The sequence below is a fragment of the Psittacula echo genome, assembly GCF_963264785.1.
Source record: "Psittacula echo genome assembly, chromosome: 3".
NCBI classification, from domain to species: Eukaryota; Metazoa; Chordata; class Aves; order Psittaciformes; family Psittacidae; genus Psittacula; species Psittacula echo.
In genome coordinates this window covers 77,358,124-77,371,979 of record NC_137736.1, presented here as the reverse complement: position 1 = coordinate 77,371,979, position 13,856 = coordinate 77,358,124, and positions in this window count along the sequence as shown.

The following is a 13,856-nucleotide window of genomic DNA, read 5'->3' as shown; positions in this document are numbered from 1 at the left end:
AAGTGAGGTCTCTGCTTCCATGTATGACTGTGGGTGAAAAATCTGTTGGTCTAATAATTCAAGATTGGTGTTTCCAGGTATTTTTTATTTCTTGGCAGTTTGGAGTTTATCAGCTTGTCAGTTACCAGACTTGACAATCTTACACTCATCAGTATGTAATGTCACAATTCTCCAGGTTTCTCTAGCTGATACTTTTTGATTAAATTGACAAAATGGTTTTACTGTATTTCAGACAGAGATGCATTGCTTTTGACTTGCTGATTATGTGGCTGCTGATAAAGAAGTTCCACTTCAGCAGTTCCAGAATCAACAGCAAAAAATGGAACTGTATGCCATATGCTTGCTTCTTACTTTATTACTCTCCTTTTTGGTATTATTGCAGTCTGGGGGCTCCCTAGATATCTAACATGGTAGTTTTTGATCTTTTAAAATGTCATATTGCTGCCAGGACGCTGTTTGAATGGGTTTACTGTCATCAGTTCAGAAGGATAGCGATAGCAAAATAAACCTGGAGAGAAAGCGTTTTCCCCCCATTGATTTTTGACCTGAAGGGTCCATGTAGCACACATCTGTTATCCATGAAAAATATTAGCTGGCATCTTCACTGATTGCCCTTAATTTTTAATGTATACTGGGCAGCAGAAAACAAATTTATTTTCCTGAGAAATGGCTTTTATTTTGCAGATATATCTCCAGTTTCATGTGTTGCAACACAAAAGCTTTCCCTGTGCCTAGCAGTGAAATTGTATCCACAGAGGTTATAGGAGCCAAAAAAATTCAAACCCACCTTCACCTACTCCTGAAGATCCCTCTACATCATTACATAAACTGATTGCATAATCCAGCTGCTGTCAGCTTCTGTCTGGGTATCATCAGAAGTATTTCTCAATATACCTACCTTTGATGAAATCTTTCTATTTCTTCTCTTCCTTTCTTCTTAGATGATGCTGTCACTCTCAGTAAGCCTTGATAACCCCTTTTGCTTTAAATGAACCTAAAAGGCATAGACATCAAGGGAGAGGAACAGTTACCAGGAAAGCAAAAACGTTTAACTTAAATTGAAAATACTTAAATCTTAAATATAATTTAAGATAGCATATGCTGTGTTTTATGACTACCAATTATATGTACAAGTACTATTAATAAGATCTGAAAATTAAGATCCATTATGAGAGATGTTGAGAAGTATCCTGTTCCTCATCCTTCTCTAGATTCTGTGAATCTGTGATATTTAGTAATGCTTTAAACTTTTAGTTATTAAAAAAAGCTGACTCCATAGTATGACAGAAAAAAAGTAGTATTCATATTAAGCAAGGCAAAGGACTTTTATTTGAGGGGAAAAAATGAATATATAGGTATATACTTTTAAACTCAACCCTGCAGGTTATTTTGTCCGTGGCATTTTTTGCTGTGATCAGTTTCTAGACAGGCAGCTGTATGTATATAAATTGTATTTAAAAATATTTTAAGCAAAAAGGCTTGTTTTGACCACTTTTCAGTTATGTGAACTGGAACAATTAAAACTGACTATTACTTAGTCAGAGGGAACAAAACGAAAATGCCAAATAAAGTATCAGAACAGATAAGCAGAACTATTAGTTTATCACTGACTTAAATAACTTAATATTATCAGGTATGAAAAACTAACTGATGATCCATGCAGATTATCAACTGGAAACAACCTATATTAAATACTTGATCAATAGTGATAGGTATGTTAGTGAGAGTGCAGAGGCACTGGCACAGACTGCCCAGAGAAGCTGTGGCTGCCCCATCCCTGGAAGTGATCAAGGTCAGGTTGAATGGGGCTTTGAGCAACCTGGTCTAGTAGGTGTCCCTGCCCATGGCAGGGGGTTTGGAACTAGATGAGCTTTAAGGTCCCTTCTAACCCAAACCATTCTTTGATTCTATGAAACAGAAGACATTTGGAAAGCCATTTAAGAAAAAAAAAAACCACCAAAAAAACCATAAACACCACCAACCCACCAAAAACAACAAAAAAAAAAAAAAAAAAAAAAAAAGAAAAGAAAAAAACCCAAAAATCAAACCCAAACCACCTAATCCTACCTGTACTGAGCATGATTGATTCCTTGCACAATAGGTAAATCTAAGCAAAAATACTCTGATCAAGGAACTTTTATTTCATGAACAGTATCTTCCTCCTGCACTTCTTACAGGATGAGGCTGATTCATGAACATGCTTTGTACTCAAAGGCTTAGCTTGTTTGAGTGTCAGCAGTCATTAACATAAAAGGTTCTTCCAAAGAATGTTGGATGGATATCTGCTCTAAAATCCTTGAATTATTACACTTACTAGATTATGACAATACCTTAGACTTCAAAGTCTTTCAAGCAAAACAAGAGGAAGTATTGCCTGTTCACAGCCAGGATCAAAAGTTCAACTACGCACTTTTTCTCTCTTCTAAAAATGGGCATAAGTAGTCCTTCCAGCACATGTGGAATACAAATCTATATATTTTAAACAAGCTAATGCATTTGATGCTGTTATAGAGTGTATAGAGTGTATAGATGGTCTTCCACCTTCACATGTGTTTGATAGAGAGGAGCTACAAAAATTTGATTTTTGGTCTTCACCCAGATCACATGCATTTTTTTTAAATTTTGTTTTCTTTTGTGGAGTCCCAGATGTGTCCATACTTGTATTTCTGCTTTTATTGTATTTCTTGGGGCTTTTGGTGTCCTCCTAGGTAATCAAAACTCATCTACAGTACCAGCATTTGCAGATCCCTGCTTCACAGAAGAGTAGCTCAGCACACTTAGAACACTACATTCTCTTGAAATTATGTTCATAAAATTGTATAATAGACTTCAATAAAAAGCAGTGGATATCAGTAAAATTGCCTGGTGGGAACTTGGAAACTTGTAAAAAGTAACCAACTAGCTCTGTATTATAAGGAAAACAAGTTTATAAAAGCATTCTCAAAACTGTTCTCTTAGAGATGTTTACTGTCACCAAGATGAGGAAATGAGCACTTGGGAAGGCATCAGCAGGCTGATGAAGCAGTAGATGTTCTAGACTGGTGGAGGTACTGTAACAGATTCAGAACAGCAACAAAAAAAGCAAAATGCAGGACAATTTTCTTACAGACATTTTTTACAAGGATACTAAGTCAAGAAACGCTTAGTTTTTTCATGTAGTTTACCCTCTGAACAAGTGAGGAAAATAATGTTTTGTATGTACAAACAATGGTTTTCACAGTAGACTTGTGACTAGAGGTTCATGAACTACTGTACAGGCAGAAAGAAGGTAAGTGGCTTATCCAAAATTTCAATTCACTTTCTCCAGGTCTGATGAGTCAGATACATTTGTGCATCTTGCAGCACACCTTGATCATCTACCATATCTAAGAATCTCCGATTTCATTCTGGTGGACACTGAAGTGAAAATGCATCTCCTATATCATGCACATGTACTGCTAACAGGCTGCTTATGTTTCAATCTGAAATCTTAATGGATATTTCCACTTTAATATTTACTTATTTTATCTATAATATTTAGTTACACAGTAAAGCAAGTATAAGTATGGGCAGCTTGATTTTCAATATTTTATTTACAGTAAAAATGGCAAAGTCTAGAGTTTGCTGTTGCAACAGTTTGAAAGTTCATTGAAACTTCTTTCACACTGTAATTATGCTCATTTCCAGGAATTCCTCTTATATTTTGACGTCTTGTCAGATGATTGCTCTATAAATATACCAATTTGATGGAAGCTGGATTTCCACCCCCTGAAACTAATCTTTAAATGTTCATAAGTTCAGATTCTGCAACCTACACATCTCTTATCTTTTCCTGTGGTTTTGCTGATGGCATCCACTATTTATTTTAGTTAAACAAACCTTTTAGTCCAGTACTGGCTTTTGGATTAGTATGTTGTAGTAGATGTAAGTTATTTGAAGGACTTTAGTCATTAATGGCAATATTCAACTTGAGCTTCAGCACTTTTAAAGTCAGTTTTGTGCAACTCTAATGATAATGGTAATGATAACAGTAACAGTAATAATGTATCCACATTTTACTAACAGTGACAATATGATTTGACTCACAGGTTGTACCCTTTTTCTCTTATATGTCCAGTTGCACTAATGGACATACATGTTTTGAAAAGTTGAAAACTTGAATCTTTTCAAGTGAAATACCTCTTCTCAATATTCTTTAGAATCCAAGGTAATGATTTATTCTGCAGCATTCTTTTCAGTTTTTCCAGTTTATAAATTAACTGAGCAATTACTTCTGTGTCAATAGGTAGGGACTACTCAAATAACTACTGTGGTGATTAAGATTAAAGGATTAAGCTCTTAGGGTGTCACAAGCAACATTACAGATTTACTCATGGGATTTCAATATTCATATTCATATGAATATAGTTATTGTCAAGTTTATATACTTATAACTCTTGTATGAGAATAATAATGGTCTACAGACGGCCTATTGATGGCACCATCAAAGCTTATCAATATTCACGTTGTAGTATAACTTGGGCTGTAAACCTATTTCTGAAGGAACAATTAGTATTTAAATACCTCCTGGGATGGTGACTCAACCACTTCCCTGGGCAGGCTGTTCCAATGTTCGACAACCCTTTTGGTGAATAATTTCTTCCAATCCAAATCCAATCCAATCCAATCTAAACCTTCCCTGGCACAACTTCTATCTATCTATATCTCTCTCTATATATAGATATGTTATATCTATCTATAACAAGTCTATCGCTTGCTACTTGGAAGAAGAGACCATCAACCACCTCACTCCAACCTCCTTTCAGGCATTTGTAGAGAGCAATAAGGTTCTCCTGAACCTTCTCTTCTCCAGACTTAACAACCCCAGCTGCAGCTGTTCTCCTTGATCTTAGGGCCAGACATCATTTTCCACATTTCTTCTCTTACTAGTAAGAGACAATCTTATCATGCAGACTGAGCAAATGGAGCAAAACATTGCACAACTCCTGTCATTATGATCTTGGGTTTTATTCCTCTGGAAATCTGTGCCTCCATCTCAGGATGGACTCAGCTCCTGTATTCCTGGCCCCAGCATGCATTTGGATACAGATGCTTAAAAGCATTCTTAGAAATCCTTCAGTTCACACAGAAGTAGATAATCTCCATACTAAATGACAGTACTGAGAGAAGGCTGTCTGCCTTTGCTATGAGGTTTTTCTAATAATTTCTTTCTACCAAAAAACCCCAACAAAAAGTAAACCAGAAAAATTCATTGTTGTTAACCATTGAACTGGAATATAACAATCAGTTTTGCATTCATTTTAATAAAGCTATAAAACTATTAGGAATACCTGGTTTTTTTAAGGATACATACTTTCACATCAGGAAAAGAGGGAAGGATATTTTATTGCCAATAATTCAATTCAATTCTCTTTGTTGATCTGGCTAGGTTTTCATGTGGATAGAATTGCCATAATGGAGACATGGTGAATCATGGTATGGACAGAAAATGATCCCTATGATACAGCCAAACCTTGCAGTTTTTAGAGCTGCAAGGAAGTAAGAACAGTGTCTGCCAACATCTGTTAACTCATGCTGCAGTAGTTCAGCTTCTGGCCCTGGATTCAGTCTCTATGCATATATACAGTCAGAGAGATTTGTGGAACTTCTGATGTTTGTTGTTCCTCATTAGTAAACATCTAAACTGATTCTTTGCTTTTCCAAACAGTGATGACAGCAAAGCTACATTATTTGACCACTTGGGAGGAACAATATTCCTCAGTATTGTTATGCTGACCTGTTGTAAAATCACTGATGATACAAATAACCCTCGTAAGTCAACCTTAACAGAAGTCACATTTTTTTCAGCTGGAAAAAAAGAACAACTCTGAAACAAGGAGAAAATTGAGTTTCTGTGGCATTAAAAAGTGGCTGGGTATTGAATTTTGTAACACATGATAGAAAATGCTAGTATAGAGTATATATTAATTTTGTCAAAACCATAAAATCTCCAGTTAGTGAATATTAAGCTTGCTGTGAGAACATGCCAGTGTGAATAAAACTTCAGTTAAAGAAATACTGAGAGGAAGGCTGACTGGAAGGGAGGAAGGCTGACTAGAAGGGAGGAAGGCTGATTGCATGTCTGCTTGCTCCAGAGCCACTAGCAGCAGCATGATTAGGGTGTTCAGATGTACTTTGCCTCTTTTCTGTCTAACTAAGCAGACAATCAGTTATTTTGAAATGTATGACTCTTCAAATTCTTCTGGTGTGTTCTCGCTTTTCCCCCCCTTTCCTCCTTGAAAAGTGTGAATGTCCCCTCATTACAATCATATTGGTCAGTAAAAAAATCCACCAGCATCTCTTTTATCCGAACTGGCAAACACTGCATAAAAGCATCTGGGAAATCTCAAATTTTCCAAGAACAGGAAAATTACCTCTCTCTAGATCAGCATATTACATTTCTATTGTCGGGCAGTAAGGAGGTGGAGCAAGTATAGTAGCACAAGAGGGACTTACTTCCTCCCGTAAACTACTGTTATAGGTCTGAAATCAGGACAATGACTCATGTTTTATTTCAAGTTCTGCACAATTTGAGCTAGTATTTAAATAGCAGACATCATAGTAATGTCTGTAAGCCTTCTGCAAGTGTTTGATTGCCATCAGGAAGTCCTAGATTCAAATTTAAGACTATCTTGATTTGTTATGGAAACAAGTAGAAAAATAAGTTTCTGATGCTCAGCTAAATAATTTGCCTCACATAAAAAACATTAATCAGTTTGGCAAACAATAACCCATTAAAAGGAGATAATCACCATTATCATCCAGGAGCAAAACACGTAAATGCTATCATATGCAGTGCATAACTCCAAGAATAGAACCAAAAGCATCTCATAGTATGCGAAACACTCAGGTGAGGCTACTCCAATTTACTGCATTCCCTGTTAAGTCGGAAACTTTTTAATTTAATGTATTGAAATTACAGATATATTTTTCAAAGGTAGTCAAGCAGCACACAGCAACTAACCATTTCTAAGATTTCTGATTTGATTTCATCAGCAGCATCTTCTCCTTTTCAGCAGATGTCATTTAACTACCTATTGGGCGTCATCTTTCTCTAGTAAAGATTTTTTTTCCATGGGACAGAAAGGAGGGTATGGTTGTGGTTACCTTTTCTTTTGAAGCTTTAACCACAACCTTGGATTCCCATAGCCCAAGAAAAGACAAAATTGTAGAACTGTAGGCCTGGAAAGATGTATTAGTTCAGACCTTACACTGTGAAAAGGCTAGGAATGCTTGGATAACACTATCAGATATTGTCTTATGTCTTTAAAAATAATATCAGAAAACTCCACACTGCCTATCAGCAGTCCTTTCCAGTCAAGGGTACTGCCAGCATTGAGTAATCTCTGGTTTTAATTGTCCTTATTTCAAATTCAGCTGACTTCTCCACACCGTTTTCGAAGAAGGCAAGGAGAACAACTAATCATCAATAATACTACACTGGAGGTCTGCTATCATGTTTCCTTTCCCTTTCTTACTTTTGTTTCCTTTCAGTAGAGACCTTAGTGTATCTATACAAATTTTTGTCATCCTGTTATCATGTCATCTCTGCAGGCAATCAAGATAATTCTGAATTCCATTCTTGCCTTCCAAAAGCTTCCTGTCATCTACAATTCTTACTTCAAGGGAATACTATTGTTGCTGATGTAAATACCAACTGAATCCAGGCAGATTCCTGAAAGGTTACACAGGTGTCTTTTCAGTTGACAGTGACTAGTTACAAGTCTTCTTTTGAAACCATATTTTAGTATATGCATGTGGATATTTTTATACTGCATTTACTTAGAATATGATATAAAGAACAGCATATTAATGATGCTAAATTTGCTTAAGTTAATATTTTTGCGCTTTCCCTTCATCCACTAAAATAATTTATTTGTCAGAAAAGATAATTAGATTGTTTTGTATGACATTCCCTTGGCCATCAAGTTAGCTATAGTATTGTGTTTATTGTGTCCACTAAGGATTTTTTAATGAGTCTTTACTAGTTCATTCCAAATCATGTTTGTACTCTTTTTTCCTCCTGTTTTCCAAGAGCATATTTCTATTCCTTAGTCTCCCAAGATCTCCTTTGTCCTCTAAAAGTTAAGGTAGATAATTGCCAGTCAGAGTCTGCTTTGCCTGGCTTTTCTTAAAAGCTAAGGGATCAGTTTCATTAGGTCATACTAAATAAAAAAAACGAACAACACATGTATATGTCATTCAAAAAAAAAATGTTCATTTCCTAATCTACGCAGCATCCCCCTTTCATGTTTAATATTTTTAAGGCCTAATTACAATTAGTCTTTATTTTGTGAAGACAAAGGTAAAGAAGGAAAAGATACCACAGCCTTATACAGTTGTATGTTCTCAACTTCTGATTAATAATATTTCTTACTTTATCTTGTTTCTTTTTATTCATACTATATATTGATATTCTTAGAATCATAGAATAGTTAGGGTCGGAAAGGACCTTAAGATCATCTAGCTCCAACTCCTCTGACATGGGCAGGGACACTTCACACTAAACCATGCCACACAAGGCCTCATCCAACCTGGCCTTGAACACTAACAAGGATGGAACATTCACAACCTCCCTGAGCAATCCGTTCCAGTGCCTCACCACCCTCACAGTAAAAAGCTTCCTCCTTATATCCAATCTAAACTTCCCCTGTTTACGTTTTAACTCGTTTCCCCTTGTCCTATCACTCAGTCCCTAATGAATAGTCCATCCCCAGCATCTCTATAGCCCCCCTTTAGATACTGGAATGTTGCTGTGAGGTCTCCATGCAGCCTTCTCTTCTCTAGGCTGAACAGCCCCAACTTTCTCAGCCTGTCTTCATATGTGAGGTGCTCGAGTCCCTTGATCATCCTCGTGGCCCTCCTCTGGACTTGTTCCAACAGTTCCATGTCCTTTTTATGTTGAAGACACCAGAACTGTACACAATACTCCAACAGAGGTCTCACGAGAGCAGAGGAGAGGGCCAGGATCACCTCCTTCGACCTGTTGGTCACGCTCCTTTTGATGCAGCCCAGGATACGGTTGGCTTTCTTTTTTTACTACTCTTTAAATCCCCATTAGTTAAAATGCACCTTGTACACTAATCATATATTTTACCAGTGTGGCTGTTCTTTTTCACAACAGAATAGAATCAACTGGGTTGGAAAAGACCTTTAAGATCATCAAGGCCAACCATTCCCCAGCACTGCCAAGGCCGCCACTAACCCATGTCACTAACGGCCCTGTCTACACAGTTTTAGAACACTTCTAGGGACGGTGATTCCACCACTGCCCTGGGCAGGCTATTCCAATGTTTTGCTTTAGTTTTGTTCACTTTTGTTTTCTTTTCAACCTTTTACTCATTTCCATTTTGATATTCAGGTCATTTATTCATAATATTTTCTTTACATACATTCTACATTTTATTAATATTGGGATAATTTTCTACAAGTAGTTAGTATAGACTCTATCAGTAACTGGTCACCTCTCCTAGCTTTATTCTTTGATTATGTTTCTGAGACTATCTTGAGCAGTTTCCAAAGTTATCCAAATTTTTTTTTCTAAATTCAGTTTCTTCCTTTTGTGTTTTGCATCCTTCTTGTCTCACAGTACTTGATTATGCAATTTCATTATGACATCCACCTAAATTCTTATTTGTATGTTTTCTCTCGAATCTCTTAGAAAAGCTGGAATTGTTGCCTATATCACTACTTCATTCATTCATCTTCTTAAATATATTTATCCATCACAGTTGAAATAAAATAGTCAGTGAGTTCAACTGTATTATCTCTGTGTGTCTATGTGAGGCTTCCAATGAAATTTAAAATCCTGTTATTAGAAAATTCTCTGTTGTCTAGTTGATTAAAATAAAAGCCTCATTTAATTTCTCCTTTGGTCTGAATAGTCGAAAATTAGCCACCCTTTTCACATTATTTCCTCATTTTTTTTACTTTTATTTTTATCACAAAATTGATTTCAAACTTCCTTCAGAACCATCAGATTTTTGGTGTAAGGACATTTTTTCACTCTCAGTTCTTCCTACAAACATTTTCTATTTGTGTCCAATAAAGATGATCTAATGCAAATTAGCTAGTAATTCTTGTTATTGTCTCAAAGTGTTTTTCTGCAAAGAATTGCTAGAGTCTCTTAATGTGTGCATCAATGCCTTAAATGTTCACCTACGTCTATGTACAAATGTTCACCCATGTCTACGTCTCAAGTACCTCCTACTATCACAGTATCACAGTATCACAGTATGTTAGAGATTGGAAGGGACCTCAAAAGATCATCTAGTCCAATCCCCCTGCCAGAGCAGGAACACCTAAATAAGGTTACACAGGAATGTGTCCAGGCGGGTTTTGAATGTCTCCAGAGAAGGAGACTCCACAACCTCCCTGGGCAGCCTGTTCCAGTGTTCTGTCACCCTCACTGAGAAGAAGTTTCTTCTCAAGTTTAAGTGGAACCTCTTGTGTTCCAGTTTATACCCATTACCCCTTGTCTTATCATTGTTTGCCACTGAGAAGAGCCTGGCTCCATCCTCATGACACTCCCCCTTTATATATTTATATACACTAATAAGGTCCCCCCGCAGTCTCCTCTTCTCCAAACTATAGAGACCCAGCTCCCTCAGTCTTTCCTCATAAGGGAGATGCTCCACTCCCTTAATCATCTTTGTTGCCCTGCGCTGGACTCTCTCCAGCAGGTCCCTGTCCTTCTTGAACTGAGGGGAGTTTTTTAATCACCTGTTCTTTTGTTTTCCTGAACTGCCAATATTATTAACTTCTAGATTTGTCATCTGACTTGTTAATCTAGTCCAAATTTCTTGTGCTTATTTTTATAATTGACTACATGAAAATACTCTTTTAAGTGAAATCCATTTATTTCCTTTTGCAGAATGCATTATCTTGATAAAGAAAGTTGGAGGTTGCTATCTGCAAATCCGTGTTTTAATTTCCAGAATTCTTCTCCAAGAATTAATCCTCTATGCTCAGCTGAAACTACAGGCAAGAATCTAAATTACGCTCACAAGGAGTGACATGACTTACAATTGCTCAATAGCAGTGCTTAGAAAGTTAAAGTATTTTTGACTTTCTAGTAGGGAAAAAAAAAAATCACTATGTTCCCTTTCTCTTCTCTTCTATCTAATCAAGGAATTGCAACTACTTAAAGTATTTCCCAAGTTTTGTCTATTGACATGGAAGATAGTGGCACTTCTTGAGTAGATCTGGCAGATTTACACTGCAAGTGATTAGCTGGTAATTATGAACAATTCACTATTCTCAAATATATTACAGTAGTCCCTTATTGTTGAGTATGAGTGATTTTTCACTAGAGGAGTCACTGTACCTTTATATTCTATAGGAATATGTTTTCTAAAAGTGTGGGTTTTTTTTTACCACAGATATCTATTTCTGACTAAAATGAATTTGGGATCATAAAATCACAGAATGGTTAGGGTTGGAAAGGGCTTTAAGATCATCCAATTCCAACCTCTCTGCCATGGGCAGGGATACCTCACACTAGACCACATTTCCTAAGGCTCTGTCCAGCCTGGCCTTGAACAGACAGGGATGGAGCATTTACCACTTTTTTGGACAACCTGTTCCAGTGCCTCACCACCCTCACATTAAAGAACTTCTTTCTAACATCCAATCTAAAATTCCCCTGTCTAAGTTTGAACCCATTACCCCTTGTCCTATCACTACAGTCCTTGATGAAGAGCCACTCTCCAGCATCTTTGTAGGTTCTCTTCAGATATTGGAAGGCTGCTAAAGACAGCTACATTCTCATATTCTCTACAGTATTCTCACAGTTGTCAACTACTAGTTGCAATCACTGGCAATGTTTTCTGTCACAATAGCTTCTCTGACTTTTTAACAAAGGCCTCCTGGCCTTTCCAAAAACATCAGATCAAACTTAAGAGAGCATCACTACTATTTAAGAAAAAGTAAGCTCCATATTTTTAATCAGGCCTGAATATATCATCTAAAATGCTCTCAAATAATAATTGTAGTATTTCCTGACTACCTGGGAACTGAACTAATTTTTTTTTTTGTACATTTGCTGTTGTTTCTATAACTCAATGTTTTCAAGTACACATTTTTTCATACATATGTTTTCCAGAATAGATTCCTTCCTTCCTTCCTGGCTTTTGTCAGAATTAAAGCCTGCAACAGGGGAAAGATGAAAATTGAGTCTTAAGAAAATGGTATTAAATAAACAATGAAAATATTCAGGGACACCAGAGTTTCATGAGAAAATGCAATAGGCTTTGGGAGCAATGCAAATCAAAACAACTTCTTAATTAACCAGTTTGCATATAAACAGCTGCAGCGTAACACCCACACAGAGTGCATGAATTGGCATTGCATAAAAAGTTAAATATGTGATGGTAAGCTTCACTGTCAGGCAGTCAAGACATCTAAACTGGGATACTGTTTTTCATGACAATATTTCATATCTTTATCTAGGTGCTTCAGGATCTGGAATTGAAAGAATTTATGTTTCCTCCTTGACAGTTACCTCTATGTCTTTATCCTTCACTTGATACTGTAATACCCTTGCCACAACTTTCCTCCAGCTACCCAAAAAAGTGGATTTCTGCTTCCAGCAAGGAAAACACATGAAAGAGTGATACATCTTCTGTCTGCAGCTTATTTCAATGTATAATGCTTTTGCATATAAATGTGAGTTTGAATGAACATGAACTTTACAAAATTCTTGAGACAGCTTTATTTTTGCCAGGCAAGGAAACACGTAACACTATTAGTAACCAAATAATTGAAAGAATTATTTGTGAATGCTATCCCATCCCACTTGACAGGTGAGGGGGAAGGTGACCTTTTACAATACTGTTCACAGTACCCAGTTCACAGGAGAAACCACAGGCATTCGAGAGGTTGAAACACAAAACAACCATTAATTTTATTGTAAATTTCCCTAAAACTGTGTCAGGAGGAGCAAAAGTATTTGCAAGTTCCTATTCTTATAGAAGACCTGAAGTAAAGGGAAAAAAAGGAGAAAGAAAATAAAACAAAAATAGACTCACCACCCAGTGGATCCAGTGACATCTTCTCCATGAGCAAGTTGCAGCCATTTCAGTTGTAGTCCTTTCAGTTACTTAACCCCTGGTGAAGTCCTTGCAGCCAGTAATTCTGCTGTTATTTCATAAAGAGGAGCACACATCACAAAGCTGAAGGCTGGTTTTGCCTTTTTATAGGGTCAGGCTGTCTTGGAACCTTCCCAAAGGTGAGACTCATCCCCAGGGAATCTGATGAGCCCCAGACTCAGTTAACCCTGTGCCCTGACAGGTGCCGCAGTGTCTGTGCCGCTGTCTCTGGGCAATTGATCTTTGTGGCTTCATGGCAGACACACAGGAAACCATCCCCCGCCTTCCTGGAGCACGATCCCTGCTCTGCCCCTCACCACCAATCCACTGCTCACCACGGACAGGCGCTCAGCCTTCCTCAGTGCCTTTCATGTTTGGAGTAGTTTTGAGAAGCACACAGAAAGTATCTCTTGAATGCTCAGTAAGCATCACAGTGATTCAAGTTTTCTTTTTATTAATATAATAAGGTTATGTTAAACAGTACTGTTGGCATAATAGGATAACAGCATAAAACATCAGATTAATTATGATAAACGTTCCACTGAATGAGAAATGGGAGGGGGGATTTTCACAGTAGGTAGTCAAAAATATGAAAATGCATAAACAATTCAAGACTCATTGTCCTGGGTTCAGCACTAGCAGTCATTTTTCTCCTTCTTAGTAGCTGGTGCAGTGCTGTGTTTTTGACTTTCAGCGTGGGAACAGAGCTGATAACACCAATGCTTTTAGATGCTGGTCAGAGTTTACCCT